This window comes from Neovison vison, chromosome 6, assembly GCF_020171115.1.
Source record: "Neovison vison isolate M4711 chromosome 6, ASM_NN_V1, whole genome shotgun sequence".
In the NCBI taxonomy this organism is placed as follows: Eukaryota; Metazoa; Chordata; class Mammalia; order Carnivora; family Mustelidae; genus Neogale; species Neogale vison.
In genome coordinates, this window is record NC_058096.1 from 40,408,829 (window position 1) to 40,426,361 (window position 17,533).

Genomic DNA, 17,533 nt, shown 5'->3' on the forward strand with positions numbered 1-17,533 from the left:
TTTATCTCTCTCATTTCACATTTTACTCTAAAAAGCAAGAAGAAACCAAACCACAGCTTCAACACTTTGCTTGGAAATTTCCTCAGCTAAATATTCACATTCATTACTTACAAGTTTTACTTTCCATATAACTGTAGAACACATTTCTGCTCACTTCTCTGCCACTATAGATCCCCTTTTTCCAGTTTCCAATAGCATGCTCCTTATTCTCTTCTGGGTTCTCTCTAGCAAGTTTATTTAAAAAACATGTTTTTACTAACAGTCTGTTCAAGACAACTCAGGCTTTTCCTATAATGCTCCTCAAAAATGTTCCAGCTTTAATCCATTAGCCAATTCCAAGGCCACTTCCACATTTTCAGGTATTTGTTACAGCAGCACCCCACTTCCAGTACCAAAATCTGCATTAGTTTTCTATAGCCTTTGTAACAAGTTACCACAAGCCTAATGGACTGAACAACATAAATTTACCTTACAGTTCTAGACATCAGAGGTATAAAATTGTTCTCACTGGACTAACATGAAGATGTTGACAAGACTGCATTCCTTTCCAGGGGCACCTAAGGGAGATTTTTTTTTTCTTTTTCTAGTCTTGATGCTATGAATTCCTTGGCTAGTGGCTCCTTTCTGTGTCCAAAGCCAACGGTAGTATGTCTACTCTTTCTCATATCCCATCACTCTGAAACTGACTCTGCTGCTTCCCTCTTACACATTTTAAGACCCTTGAGATTCCATCAGGCCCAGAATCATAACCCAGAAAATCTTCCTTTTTCAGTTAGGATGACTAGCAATCTTACTCCATCAACCTTAATTTCCTTTGGCCTATAATTTTACATATTGACCAGGTCCAAGGATTAGGACATGGACATCTTTGGGAGGCTATTATTTGGCCCACTGTACATAGCCAGCTTAAACCTGAAACTATCTTTCCTGCAATGGTAGCAGCCCAAATGTCAGTTCATTTTTGTAGCCTTAGCTATGCTGCTAGGAGTCTGACCCACATGTCGCTCAGATCAGCCGAAGAATGGGTTAGTGTTGATACATGGAATTCAGGGCTCCTCCTCTTAGGCTCTCTCATTTTGGGAATCTCACTGGACACCATTCAGTGACTATGGTTGACCCAAATTCTATCCTCAGGTTCTTCAAACCAATAAGATTGTGGATTTTCTATTGAAGTTTTAGCTACCCTACATGATGAAGACCTGTGCCTGTCGTCAGTTGAAAAGTCATATATTTGGGAAGCCCAGTCTGTGTGATTCCATTCTACCAAGTGTTGATTTGTCTCCAACGTCTGTCTATTTTTGGACACTATCTAGTGCCTTCAGGTAGGTTTTCTTTTTATTTCAAATGTAAAATATCGTTGTATCTGTGTGAAGGTTGGTATGAAAGTTTGTCCAAGGGTTGGTCCCAGCCCTCTAACCATACCAGAAGCTTCGATATTTGTTTTTTGAAATTGCTGGTGATCAGGCAATTTTCCCTAAAATGAGGGCTAAACAATTTATAAAAATAACCTCAGTAAGTCAATATTCCACTGTTCTAAAATCATGTCAATTGATTGTCCACTGCTTCTATCTAGAATATTCAAAATAAGAACCTTACATGCAAAAGCAAATATTGTGTACTAAGGTGTTATCAACATACATCCAATCTGAATATTTATATATTTGAATATAGATTTAAAGCTACTAGTCAGAATGTGACTTTAGATTCAGAGCCTTGCTGAAAAGAGACTAGTTAAGGCAATTAATTTTGTAATAATGTACCTATAAGCAAAATCATAAATACGTCGAACAAAAAAAACCAGTTGCTTCAGAATGTCTTTTGAGCCTATTAAAACACAGCCTCATCTTTACTACAAGGCATCACCAAATTTTACCCAACACTATTACCTTCACATTATAAAGAAATTTAGAAATTGACCTAGAGGGACACCTCAAAACACAGGATGTTTGCTGGTTTCATTATGCTTTCTACTGTTTTGTTTCTTGTACACAAGATTTCTTTCTCTGTACTTGTAAAAAGAAAAAAAAAAGTTTTAATGGTTTTCCTGTGAAGTATGGGGTTTGATTTCTTACAGTTATTTATCAGAATTTCTCTTAGGCCAGTGATTTCCAGTGATTTTTTAAGGAAGGGAAATTGTTTGGGTTAGGATTTATTTCAGAGGCATGGATGCCACAAGTCTGTGTGTGTGTGTGTGTGTGTGTGTATTTGCACACATGTGTGCATATGTGTTTGTTTTCAGATGGTAAAACAACTGAAGAAAAGGAAGGGAGTATAGTACCACTTTTCTAGATTCCTTTATGGCCACCCTGAGCAATATTTCTGCAAAGAACATTAACTTAACTTAAAATGAAAGCTTAGACAATTGTTTAAAGACCAAATGTTGATGCAATATGATTGTTGAAAGAAGTCAACTGTTTTATGAAAAGTGTTTTGATCTAGAATACAACAAAAACAATTCAGTACTAGCTTGTAATATATCAAAGTATCTTTTTAAACACTGGACAATTGAATCTTTCAGACCTCAAAAGGAAATTATCATTGTTTGAGCTCATCTCAGCCTGTGGCAACACCTTTCCTGTGGGCCAGGGATGCTGTTTAATATACTTTAGCATTTTCCCCTTTGATGAAAATGTGGTAGTAAGACAACAAGTTCTGGGCTGCCTGGGTGGCTCACAGTCAGTTAAGCATCTGTCTTCAGCTCAGGCCATGAACTGAAGCCTTGCGTTGGGCTCCCTGCTCTGTGGAGAGCCGGCTTCTCTCTCTTTCTCTGCCTGCTTCTACCCCTGCTGTGCTCTCTCTTTCTCTATCAACTGAATAAACAGATAAATCTTTTTTTAAAATTCAATAAATAAAAAATTAATTAATTAAAATATAAAATAGCAAGTTCTTAGAGAACATAGAGGTATCAGATTTTTCAATCTCTCACTGCACATTAAAATTTTCTATCTTACTCCCTTCTTCCTTCATGTTCTCTGTTTTCTCACATACCCACACAGAAATCTTCAGAACACTTAAAATGGGGAAAAAATGAAACACATATTTTATTTGCTCTAGAATTGGATAAGATCTTTAAGGGGACAAAAATTTTTAACTTTTATTCAGAAATCTCTAAGTAAAATAGATTATCCAGGAAGATGAGTTATATCCTGAATCCTTGAGTTGCCTCCAGTAAAGCAAAGTATATGTGTTCCATGGACTATGCATTTCTTACTATAAGAAGTTGGACATGTACTATCCAGTGAAAATCTGTTAATTCTCCTAATGCAGCCTGGAATTTCTTTGCTTAAAAAATATCAAATTGTATTTCATTCATATTACCATAGGTGTTCTCATTTTACTCACTGGAGAAAATGCAGTCTGGCTGAAATTTAAAATGGTACAGCTCTATCCAAATCATAGGGACCTTGAAATACAGTTGCACTAGAAAACTTTTCCATATCTGGATTTGACTTCATAGCTTCCTCTTTTTCTTTTCTAAATCATTAATTAAAGACATATCTAAATATTGTCTCTGCCACACAAACAGGGTAAGTGACAGGTCAAAGAGAATATAGATATTTTGCTATGGTTTATGACTTGGTTTCTTTCTTAAACATTCATTAGTTATGTTTCCTTTTAGTATTTCCCTCTCTGGTGTTCCTTATGGCACTGCTACAATATGCTTTTCTCCTCTCATCTTACAGAATTTACCAGCCACATCAATTCATGAAGTTAAATATGTATAATTTCTGACACTTTATATGATTTTGTTGTCACAGTGGCTTTTAGCTTGGAGGTTTCTCACATTTGTTGGATCTCATTGTTTCTTCTAGCTTTTTTTCCTTTTTTATAATAAAGTAAATGAGTTTTGCTCAGATTAACATTTAATAAATTTATGAACAATTATGAAGAACCAATTAGATTAATTTTATAGTCTCTGATTGAGATTTGGTTAGTGTGTGATTTTCTTTTACTGTGGTGGGTAAGTAATACTTGCAAAAAGATCTGCTTAGAAAAGGAGAAAGAAACAGATGGCTCACAAAGATATGCTTCGATAAAAGAGTCAGCACAACACAAATCTTGGTAGCAGATTTTCTTAAAATATTTTCTTATCCCTAATGACTTTGATATTTCTGATTATATTTTGTTTTCTTAAGTGAAATGTTATCTACCTGAATTGTTATAAACTGGTTAACATTTCTCAAAGCATCAGGGAAAAAAATTTTTTTTATATAAGGAGTAAATGAAGTTGAACTCCAAAATAGATTGCCTTACCAGAGAATTATAGAAAAACCCTATCTGGTTTTAAGCCAGTGTCGATAAAGTACAAACAAAGATTTTATACTCTATAGAGTATAGACTTCAATTAAATGCATTTAAAGATCTAGCATTCCCTGTTGAATTAGCAGGGAATGTTGCTTTGAACATCAGTATATATTTACTTGCAACAAACATTCTGGTCCATCGTCTGAACCCTATACACTCCTGCCTTTTTAAATTATTACTAAGCTAAGAGAAATAATTGATACAGGTATTTCCAACAAACTGTCCTCCAAAATGAAGAAAAAGTAAAGACTTTAACAGACAAATTAAAGTTAAGTGAGTTCATTACTACACTACCTTACAAGAAATGCTAAAAGAAGTCATTCAAGTTCAAATGAAAGGATGCTAGACAGCAACATGAAAGCATATAAAAATATAAAGCTTTCTGGCAAAGGTAAATATATAGACAAAAACTGAATCCTGTGACACTGCAATGGTGATCTACAAATCACCTTAATTCTAGCATAGAATTTAAAAGGTAAAAGCATTAAAAATAACTGCAACTATATTATTAGGTTAGTGGATACAAAAGAAAAAAATACCTAATTTGTGACATTGTGACATAAAATAGAGAGGATGCAAAGGAATAGAGTTTTTATGTGCAACTGATATTAAGTTATTATTACTTCAGAATAGACTCCTATAACTGTAAGATATTTTATGTAATCCCCATGGTTACCACAAAGAAAATTCTTGAAGAAGATACATGAAAGGAATAAAGCATCTCAGTAAAAAAAAAAAAATCAGTGAAACACAAAGATAGGAAGAGAGGAAAAGAAAAATAAAACTGCTATAAAATATACAGAAAACAACAAAATGACAATAGTAAATCCTTATCTATTGGTAATTATTTTAAGTGTATGTGGGTAAAACTCCAGCATCTAAAGATAGAGAGTGGCTAAATAGATGGTTTAAAGATTTTGCTTATTTGAGGGAGAGCATAGGAGAGAAAGAAAGAGACAAAGAAAGAGAGCATGAGATGGGGAGGCGTAGAGGGAGAAGGAGAAACAGATTCCCCGTTATGAAGGGAGACCAATGTGGGGCTCAATCCTAGGACCTGGGATCATGACCTGAGCCAAAGACAGGTACTTACCAACTGAGCCACCCAGCTGCCCCTAGAGTGGCTAAATAGATTTTTTAAAAGATTTTATTTATTTTTTTTGACAGAGAGAGATCACAAGTAGGCAGAGAGGCAGGCAGAGAGAGAGGGGAAGCTGAGCAGACCCTGCTGAGCAGACAGCTTGATGCAGGGCTTGATGTGAGGCTCAATGCAGGTCTCAATCCCAGGACCCTGAGATCTTGACCTGAGCCAAAGGTAGAGCTTAACCCACTGAGCCACCCAGGCGCCCCAGCTAAATAGATTTAAAAACAATATCTAACTATATGTTGTTTGTAAGACTGACTTTAGATTTAAGAACACACATAGACTAAAAATGAAAGAATGGAAAAAGATATTCCATGCAAATCATAACCAAAAGTAAGCAAATGCGATCATACTTATAATAAAGCAAGATTTGAAGTCAGAAACTATCATAGGAGACAAAGAAGGACATTATATGATGATAAAAAAAGGTCCAATCACCAGGAAGATATTACAATTTAAATGTTTATGCACCTAACACCAAAACGCTCAAATATATGAAACAAACATTGACAGATGGAAAGAAGAAATATAAAACAATACAGATAATAGCAGCAGATTTCAATAGCCCACTTTCAGTGATGGATAGATCATCCAAACACAAGCTATAAGGAAACAGAGAACTCAAACAACACTATAGAACAAATGGACCTAACAGACATATACAGAATATTCCATCTAACACCAGTAGAACACAGATTTTTTCCAGGCACACATGGAACATTCTCAGAATAGATTATATGTTAGGGTACAAAACAAGTTTTACAAATTTAATATTAAATTTATATCAAGTATCTTTTCCAACTACAGTGAAATAAAACTAGAAATCAACAGCAGAAGGAAAAAGGAAAACTCACAAAGAAGTAGAAATTAAAGAACACACTCTTGAACAACCAGTGGGTCAAAGAAACCACAAGGAAAATTTGAAAACATATTGTAACAAATAAATAAAAAACACAATATACCAAACCATGGGTTGTTGCAAAAGCAGTACTAATAGACAAGTAAATAATGATAAACTGGTAATTAAAAACAGAAGAAAGATCCCAAATAAAGAACCCAATTTTACATTTCAAGGAATTAGACAAAGAAAAACAAACTAAGCCCAAGTTAGCAAAAGAAAATAATAAAGATTCAAGCAAAAATAAATGAACTAAAGAATAGAAAACTATAGAAAAAAAAAGTCAACAAACAGGAGCAGGTTTTCTGAAAAGATTAATGAGACAGACAGACCCTTAGCTAGGCAAACTAAGGAAAAAAGAGAAGAAAATCAGATAGAGATAATATTAGAAAAGAAACTACAGACCAATATACTGATGAATATTGGTGCAAAAATCCTCAAAAAAAAGTTAGCAAATTGAATTCAACAGCATATTAAAAGGATTGTAACACTATAACTAAGTGGAACTTAATTTTTAGAATGTGAGGATGTTTCAAAATATGAAAATCAGTCAGTGTAATACACCAACTTAACAGAATGAAAAATGAAACTTGGTGATCATCTCAACCAATGAAGAAAAAATATTTTACGAATTCAACACCTTTTCATGGTAATAGTAAAAATGGTCAACAAACTAGGAAGTAAAGGAAATTACCTCAGTATAATAAAGGCCACATATGAAAAGTCCCAGATATCATACTCAACAGAGAACTCTCAAAGATTTTCCTCTAAGATTAAAAGCAAGGCAAGGATGTCCATTCTGCAACTCTATTCTACATAGGATTAGAAAGTCTAGCCTGAACCATTAGGTAAGAAAAAGAAATAAAAGGCATCCAAATCAGAAAAGAAGTAAAATTATCTTTGTTCACAGATGATATAATCTTCTTATGGAAAATCCTAAAGATTCTGCCAAAAACTATTCAAACTAATAAGCAAATTCAGGGAAGTTGCAGGACAACAGTCCATTCACAAAAAATGGCTTTCTATTCACTAATAATGAAAATCTTGAAAAAGAATATTAAGAAAACAATCTCATTTAAAGTAACACTAAAAATAATAAAACATTTAGGAATATAATTTACCTAAGGAAGTTAAAGACTTGAACACTGAAAATTACAAAATGTTGCTGAAAGAAATTAAAGACACAAATAAATGGAAAACTATCCCATGTTCATACATGGATTGGAAGACTTAACATTGTTTCAATTCCATATTACCCAAAGCAAAGATTCAGTTCAATCCTTATCAAAATCCCAAAGGCAATTTCTTTCAGAAATAGAAAAAGCAATCTTAAAATTCATATGGAATTCTAAGGGCTTTGAATAGCCAAAACAATATTGAGAGAAAAAGAAAAGTTGGGGTTCTCACACTTCCTGATTTCAAACATTTTACAAAATTATAGTAATCAAAACATAAAGTAATCTGGCATAAAGATAGACATACAAACCAATGGAACAGCAGTAAACTGTCATGTATATGGTCAAATGACCTTCAGCTAGAGTGCCAAGACTGCATAATGAAGAAAGGATAAGCACGTCAACAAACATGTTGGAAAAACTGGATATTCCAACTCTGGGAAAAAATGAAGTTGTACTTTACATTGCACCCTATACAAAAATTAAAATTAATTAAAGACCAAAGTATAAGACTTAAACTTATATTTCCTAGGAGAAGATATAGGTGATAAACTTCATGACATTGGATTTGACAATGATTTCTTAGATGTGATAACAACAGCACAAGTAATAAAAGCAAAAAAATAAATAAATAAGGAAATGGGACTATACAAACTTTAAAAGTTCTATTACAGCAAAATAAACAATCACCAACTCTTTCAACAATTGAAAAGACAATCTATGGAATGGAAGAAAGTGTTTTGCAGACTATGTATCTGCCGGGGGTTGATAGTTAACATTTGTAAAGAATTCCTGCAACTCATCAAAAACAACAAAACAAAACAAAACAACCTGATTTAAAAATGGGTGAAGGATTTAAGTAGATATTTTCCATCTTTTTTATTTTTTTAAGTGAGCTCCACACCTAATGTGGGTCTTGAATTTGTGACCCTGGGATCAAGAGTTGGATGCTCTACCAACTGAGCCACCCAGGCATCCCTTAAATAGAAATTTTCTTAAAGAATATATATACATGGCCAATAAGTACATGAGAAAATGTTCAGCATCACTAATCATTAAGTATTTTATGAAATAAAAAAATTTTAAAAAGTATTGATGAAGATGTAGAGATCTGGGAACTCTTGTACACTGGTAATGAGAATATAAATGGTGTGTCTGCTATGGAAAACAGTATGGAGATTCCTCCGAAAATTAGACACAGAATTGTCATATTATCCCACAATTCCATTTCTTGGTATTCATTCAAAAAAATTTTAAAACAGGATCTTGAAGAGATATATGCACTCCCATGTTCATTGCATAATTATTTACAATAGCCAAGAGCTGGAAACAATATACATGTCAATGGATGGAATAATGGATAAAGAAAATGTGGTATATACGTTTAGTGAAATATTATTCAGTCTTTAAAGTGAAGGAAATCCTGTCATATGTTACGATATGTATGAACCATAGGACAGTATAAGAGATTAAGCTAATCACAAAAGATAAATTCTGCATGATTTCAATTACATTATGTGTCTTGAGTATTAAGACTCAGAATCATGAAGTTGAATGGAAAATATTATGGGAATATAGATAGAGGTATAAATATTTTTAAATAGTTAGTGGAAAATGAATTTCAATTTGTGCTTTTTAAGAATATAGGCACTAATCAAATAGAATCTTTTGAGATCATATACGTTATGAATCTGTTCTTAGTTACCTACAGCTTTCAACAAAGCTGTTTCCTTTTTTAATTTAGAATTATACTGAAGTCAAAAATGGTCACATTATCTGCAATCTAAGGAGGAATGTACTGCATATCATTTATTATTAAACAGAGTTAAAATTCTGTTTATCACAATAAACCTTTTCTAAAATTCTCAATTCAAATACTCACCTTGGGTTATTTCAATTCGTATTTTCACTTACACAATATAATTCTTAACACTGATGTACACAGGATACTAAATATCATTAAAGTTTTGTTATTTCACTGAGTTTTAACCCATAACTGTCCATAACTTCAGAGTTACCTTACAAGTGAAACCATGGCCCCTAACACAGAGACCAAACACATACACAAAACACATGTGCATGTGCATGCACACACACACATGCACACTCTTCCTTGGATGCTATATTTCATTAGATTTTTCTGTAAGAGTATCATAACAATATTCTAGTACATGTAGAATCACTCATTAAAGAAAAAGATATCAATTTCCCAAGATTCTTAAAATTTCAGTAAAAGAAACATTTCTTATGATGTTATTCTAATATACAGTATTTCCATAAAATCAATTATTTCCATAAAAATTTCCATAAAATCAATTATTCATTTCCTGTAGAGCTTAGTCAATATATTTATTTGTAAATAAAATTTAGTTAGATAAACAAGATTTATTTAACTTCCATATACTTAAAACACCAGCCTACTTTATTTCTTACACTGTTAATAATATATAAATTTTAATGATAATGAGTCCCAGAAGAGAGGAGAGAAAGAATGAAGTAGAAAAACACATGAAGAAATTATGACTGATAATCTCCCTAGTTTGGTAAAAGATATAAATGTAGAGATCCTCAAAGCTCAGTAGACTCCAAGAAATATAAATGCAAAAAAAAAAATCATGCCTAGGAAAAAAATACTCAAACTCCTGAAAACCAAAGAAAAAGAGAAAATCTTGAAAGTAACCAGAGTAAAAATACCACATATAGGGAAACAATGATTCAAATATTCTTTCTTATTGAAAACCACAGAGGCCAGAAAACCTGGGAGGGATTATTTAAGAACTGACATTAAAAAAAAAAAAAAAAGATGAAAAACAGTTAACTCACAATTTTTGTTTTCAGTGAAAAAATCCTCTGAGTACAAAAGTAAAAAAGAAAAAACTTAGATAAAAGGATTGGTTGCCCTCAAACCTATACTATAAGAAATACCAAAAGATGTTTTCAGGCTGAAGGGAAATCTTTTTCAAGAAGTGAACAGCAATGGAAATGATAAATACCTGGATAAAAGAAAAGAATTTTTTCTTCTTAATTAAAAAAAAATAACAATTTGAAACAAAAGTTGACATTCTAATGCAGATGTAACATGTATAACAATTGTGACTACAAAATCCTTGTCTAATGAACACATTGTAAAAATACCAAGATGGTAAGCCTAAATCGTGTCATAACCACATCAATGGATTAAACAGTCTGATTAAAAGGTGAAAAATTTTCACAATAAATGTGAAAGCAATACCCAAATACATTCTGTTTCTGAGAGATACACCTTAAGTATAAAACTAAAGAGAGGCACCTTGGTGGCTCAGTTAACTGTCCAAGTCTTAGTTTTGACTCAGGTCATGATCTCAGGGTCATGAGGTCAAGCCCTATGATGGGCTCTGCACTCAGCAGAGTCTGCTTAAGATTCTCTGCCTCTCCCGCTGCCCCTGCCCCTGCTTGTGTACTCACTATTTAAAATGAATAAGTAAATAAAATATTTTAAATAAGTAAATAAATATTATAGTTGAAAGTAAACAAGGAAAAATCTACCATCAGCGTAAGTAGTTTATCTGATATTAATATCAGATAAAATAGGTTTTAAAATAAAAAATACTGCCTGAGGTAAAGGACATTTCATAATGATAAAAAAGATCAATTCATCAGAAATACATAGCAATCATGAAAGTATATAATAATAAGAGAACAACAGATTACATGAAACAACTACTGACATAATTAAAGGGAGAAATAAACAGTTCTACAGTCTTCATAAGAGATTTTAACCCTCTTTTCTCAGCAATCACTAGAACTAGAAAAAAAATATCAGTTAAGACATAGATGGTATGAACAATACTATAGGACCTTGACATCACTGATAATTATAGATTATTATTCACAGCAACTGCAGAATATGTATGTTTCATTCACCAAGATACACCATGTAACAGAAAACAAGTCTCATTACTTTATAAAGTACTGAATGGTTAAGAGTTTGTGCTGTGATCACAATTAAATAACCCAATAAACACTAGGAAGAGATTGAGAGGACACTCTGCAAGAGAATATGATTGACCAATTAGTACAAGATTCTCAACAACATCAGCATTGAGGAACTGCCATTAAAATTTACAAGGAGGTAACCCCACACACTCATAAGGATGCCTAAAATTAGCATGCTGATAATACCAAGTGCTGGAGAGCATGTGGAGCAACTAGAACTCTCAAACACTGGAGCTATAGAGGTGAAATGATACAATTATTGGAAAAATATTTCACAGTTTTTTAAAATATTAAAGATATACCTATTTTACTACCCAATCATTGCACCCTTATCCAAATTAGAGAAATCACAGTCTTGTACATGGATATTCATAGCTTTTTTATTCACAGTAGCCAAAAATTGGACACAATTAAAATGTTCATCAATCAAGGGATGGACAAACAGATGTCATTAGCCATACAGTAGAATATTACTCAGGAATAAAAAGGAGAGACTACAAATCCATTCAACAGCATGGATGAATCTCAAAATCACTATGCTGAGTGTAAGAAACCAGGCTCAAAGTAGTACACAACATATAAGTACATTAATAAAAAACTCTAAAGAAATGCAAACTATATCTATAGTGACAAATAAATAAGTGGCTGCCTGGTCTCAGGGCAAAGGAAATGACAGACAAACAAAGGGACACAAGAAAATACTGGGGAATGATAGAAAAGTTCATATATTATGGTATGGTTTTCAGGTGTATATGTCTTTCAAAATTGTCTTAAATATTTAAAGTGGACACAATTTACTATACATAGATTACACCTCAATAGAATTGATTTTAAACGAGATATACTTTTAACCAAAATTTAGTTTTGAAAAGACATCATCAATAAAAAAAAACAAACAGAAAATATCAAAAATTTAAGTTGAATAAATAAAAATTTATTTTCTTTTGTTAAACTGTGGTTATTGAAAACCTGAGAAGAGTTAAAGTTGATTTAGAAATGTTAACCTGCTTACTCCATTTACCTTGTCAATGCAAAATGAACAAACCTTTTTTAAAATTTTAAAGAGAATGGAAAGAGTTTCATTTAAGTCCAAGTTAGGACAGCTGTCCAGGATTCACAATCTTCACAAAGAAGAGAATGCTCTGGAGAAGCAATATTTGGTACAAGACTGTATACTTTTTTTTTCCATGAAGAGCTACAAATCATCATGATGAAGGACATTCCAGAAAGTTACAGACTTTATCTTGTGGTTTTAGTATGTGCAAGGCTGTATGAGTTTAATCTTGTGGGAACGAGGGTGGTTTTTTTGTTTTCCTTATCTTTACGTTCAGAATGCTCCCTTTTGGTTATTTTTTAATGAGGCAGATGTATAATCAATGTATTCTCGGGACAGAAATAGAGCCAATGCTTTGAGCTTTTGTGGAGTCATTTTGACCTTCTTAAATATAAGTATAGCTTCCCTAGGAGCCTAGGAGCAGGGCCCACATATATTGAAGGTTGAAATTTTCCTTTATCAGCAGGAAAAATTCCTCCAATTATTCATTGGTACCTAAAATTAAAATCTGTAACTAACTCTTAAAACTGTTCAGCCAAAAAGGTATATGTGTACATATATATTATATACATGCACCAAGGAGCATCTCCACATATGCATGAGAGAGAGAGGGACTGAGAAAGAGAGAGAGCAAAGATGTCAAAATGTTAACAATTTGCATATGTAGGTGAGCTTATGTGGGTTCTCATGTTACTATTTTTTCAATTTTCCTCTAGCTTTGAAATTTTCAAAGTAAACAGTTGAAGTAAAATATAATCAAAGACTTACCAAATTTACATTAATAAGTCTGGCCACTGAAATTTTAATACCCTGGAAATTTTAATAACCCAGAAAATGATGTGAATACATATTTTATAAAACATTAAAATTGAAACATGAAATTACTAAATGTATTGAAGATGAGAAAAGAACAGTGTGGGATAAGGAATGTGGATTTTATGGATTGTTTAAAAAATTCCACCTAATCTAAGCAATTTTTATATCAAGAACTCTGATTATTTAATTATTTTGGGAGCATAAAGTAATGAATGGATATGATCAGAGGCTCTGCAGTCAATTCCTTCTCAATCCCTTACTAACTACATGAACTCAGTGTCCTCATATGTAAAAATGGGGAAAATAAAAGTATTTGCCTCAAGGATATTCTAAAGATTAAATGAGATAATGTGCTTAAAGTGTTTTCACACAGTTCTTAGTACAAAGTAAGAACTCAAGAAATTTTAGCCCCTATAATTCCCATTATTTTAGGAGAAACTGAAGGAGGTACATTCATAAAATTATGAAGGAGTAAATTTACTATACCAAAAAAATCCTATTTCTATCCTACCACATGCCATTCCCCAGTTATTGTGGAAGACTATTTCATTTTTAGATTTTGGGTTGTTCCAAGAATTTAGATTTCTTTTTAAGTTTTTATTTTAATTCCAGTTAGTTAACATAGTGTCATGTTAGTTTTGGGTGTGCAATATAGTAATTCAACACGTCTGTGCATCACCCTGTGCTCACGACAAGTGCACTCCTTAATCCCCATCACATACTTAATGTATCTCCCCCCACCTCCTCTCTGGTAATTATCAGTTTGTTCTCTGTAATTAAGAGTCTGTTTCTTGATTTATCTCTTTCTCTCTCTCTCTCTTATTTTTTTCCTTTGCTTGTTTTGTCTCTTAAATTCCACATAGGAGTGAAATCATATGGTATTTGTCTTTGATCTGTTTCACTTAGCATTATATTCTCTAGCTCCATCCATGTCACTGCAAATGGCAAGATTTCATTCTTTTTAAGGCTCAACAATATTCCATTGTGTACCACTTCTTTATCCATTCATCAGTCGATGGACACTTGGACTGCTTCCATATCTTGGTTATTTTCAATAATGCTGCTATAAACATTGGAGTGCATGTGTCCCTTTAAATTAGTGTTCTTGTATCCTTTGGGTAAGTACCCACTAGCGCAATTGCTGGATCCTAACGTTGAATTATTTTTAACTTTTTGAGAAACCTCCACACTGTTTTCTACAGTAGCTACACCAGTTTGCATTCCCACCAACCATGTAAAGGTGTTCCTTTTTCTCCACATCCTTGCCAACACCAGTTATTTATTGTGTTGTTGATTTTAGCCATACTGACAGGTATGAGTTGATATTGTAGTTTTGATTCGCATTTCCCTGATGATAAGTGATTATGAGCATCTTTTCATGTGTCTATTGGCCATCTAAATGTCTTCTTTGGACAAATGTCTGTTCATGTCTTCAGCCCACTTTTAATTGAATTACTTGTCTTTTGGGGTGTTAAGTTGTATCAGTCCTTGATATATTTGGATACTACCCCTTTACCGGATATATTATTTGCAAATATCTCCTCCCATTCAGTAGTTTGTCTCTCAGTTTTGTTGATTGTTTCCTTCTTTTTTTTTTCCAATTTATTTATTTTCAGAAAAACAGTATTCATTATTTTTTCACCACACCCAGTGCTCCATGCAAGCCATGCCCTCTATAATACCCACCACCTGGTACCCCAACCTCCCACCCCCCCGCCACTTCAAACCCCTCAGACTGTTTTTCAGAGTCCATAGTCTCTCACGGTTCACCTCCCCTTCCAATTTACCCAAATTCCCTACTCCTCTCTAACGCCCCTTGTCCTCCATGCTATTTGTTATGCTCCACAAATAAGTGAAACCATATGATAATTGACTCTGCTTGACTTACTTCACTCAGCATAATCTCTTCCAGTCCCGTCCATGTTGCTACAAAAGTTGGGTATTCATCCTTTCTGATGGAGGCATAATACTCCATAGTGTATATGGACCACATCTTCCTTATCCATTCATCCGTTGAAGGGCATCTTGGTTCTTTCCATAGTTTGGCGACTGTGGCCATTGCTGCTATAAACATTGGGGTACAGATGGCCCTTCTTTTCACGACATCTGTATCTTTGGGGTAAATACCCAGGAGTGCAATTGCAGGGTCATAGGGAAGCTCTATTTTTAATTTCTTGAGGAATCTCCACACTGTTCTCCAAAGAGGCTGCACCAACTTGCATTCCCACCAACAGTGTAAGAGGGTTCCCCTTTCTCCACATCCTCTCCAACACATGTTGTTTCCTGTTTTGTTAATTTTGGCCATTCTAACTGGTGTAAGGTGATATCTCAATGTGGTTTTAATTTGAATCTCCCTGAGGGCTAATGATGATGAGCATTTTTTCATGTGTCTGATAGCCATTTGTTTCCTTCTTTTTTGATGAAATCCCAATATTTTATTTTTGCTTTTGTTTTGCTTGCCTCAAGAGAAGTATCTAGAAAGAATTTGCTACAGCTGATGTCAAAGAAGTTACTATTTGTGTTGTCCTCTGGGATTTTATAGTTTCAGGACATACATTTAGGTCTTTAATCCATTGTGTATGGTGTAAGAAAGTGGGTCCAGGTTGTTCATGCTTCCTAACACCATGTATTGAAGAGAATATCGTTTTCCCATTGGATATTCTTTCTTGCTTTGTCCATATAATTGACCATATAATTGACCATATAGTTGTGGGTTTATATTTGGGTTTTCCATTCAGTTCTATGTTCTGACCTATGTTTCTATTTTTGTGCCAGTACCATACTGTTTTGATTACTACAGCTTTATAATAACTTGGTATGTGGAATTATGATGCCTCCAGCTTTGCTTTTCTTTTTCAAGTTTGCTTTGGCTACATGTGATCTTTTGTGGTTCCAAACAAATTTTAGGCTTGTTTGTTCTAGTTCTCTGAAAAATGCTGTTGGTATTTTGATAGGGATTGCATTAAATGTGTAGATTGCTTTGGGTAGTACAGACATTTTAATAATACGTGTTCTTCCAGTCCATGAGCATGGAATGTCTTTTTCATTTCTTTGTGTCATCTTCATTCTCTCCATAAGTGTCTTTAGAATACAGGTCTTTCATCTTTTTCATTAGGTTTATTCTTAGGTATCTTATTTTTGGTACAAGTGTAAATGGGATTGTTTTCTTAACTTTTCTTTCTAATGCTTTGTTATTGATGAGTAGACATGCAACAGATTTCTGTACATTGATTTTATTTCCTGCAACTTTACCAAACTAATTTATCAGTTCCAGCAGTTTTTTGGTGGAGTCTTTAGAGTTTTCTATACATAGTATCAGGTCATCTGCAAATAGTAAAAGTTTGACTTCTTCCTTACCAATTTGGATACCTTTTATTTTCGTTGTCTGATTGTTGTACCTAGAAATTCCAGTGCTATGTTAAATTACAGTGGAGAGAGTGGACACCCTTGTCTTGTTTCTGGGGAAAAGCTCTCAGGTTTTCCCCATTAAGGATGATGTTAGCTGTGAGTCTTTCATATATGGCCTTTATTATGTTGAAGTATGTTCCCTCTAAATCTGCTTTGTTGAGGGTTTTTTATCATGAATGGATGTTATACTTTCTCAAATGCTTTTTCTGCATCTTTTTAAAATGATCAGGGATACTTGGTGGCTCATTCTCTTAAGCATCTGCCTTCAGCTCAGGTAATGATCCCAGGGTCATGAGATGGAGTCCTGCATCTGCCTCCTTGCTCAGTGGGGAGTCTGCTTCTCCTTCTGCCTCTACTGCGTCCCCTGCGTATAGTCTCGTGCTCTCTCTCTCTCTCTCTCTCTGGGAAATAAATAAATAAATAATTTTTAAAAATTATCCTATGGCTCTTATCCTTTCTCTTACTGATGTGATATATCAGTGGTTCATTTGTGAATATTGAACCACACTTTCATCCCAGGAATAAATCCCACTTGGTCATGGTGAATGTTTTTTTAGTGTATTGTTGAGTTCAGCTTGCTAGTATTTTGTTGAGAATTTGTCAAGGATAAGGTTTTTAAAACACAAAAGATCTAATTTTATCAACTGAAGCCTAGAGAACATTTTTTTCCCCTCCAAATTCAGACAAGTTTTCTGACTGAGAAGATTTAGAGGTGGATAAAATCTCACATAACAAAGTTTGAGATGCTACAAGAAAAATGT

At 33.6% G+C, this 17,533-nt stretch overlaps 1 protein-coding gene across 1 annotated transcript in view; it reads left to right on the forward strand.

The window, feature by feature from the left end:
* Positions 1-1,178: 1,178 nt before the first annotated feature.
* Positions 1,179-17,533, forward strand: part of HTR1F (5-hydroxytryptamine receptor 1F) — an 84,322-nt gene continuing 67,967 nt past the window's right edge. The window contains exon 1 of the mRNA XM_044255003.1: positions 1,179-1,322. The gene's annotated coding sequence lies outside the window, so the exon portion shown is untranslated. The remainder of the gene's footprint in view (positions 1,323-17,533) is intronic.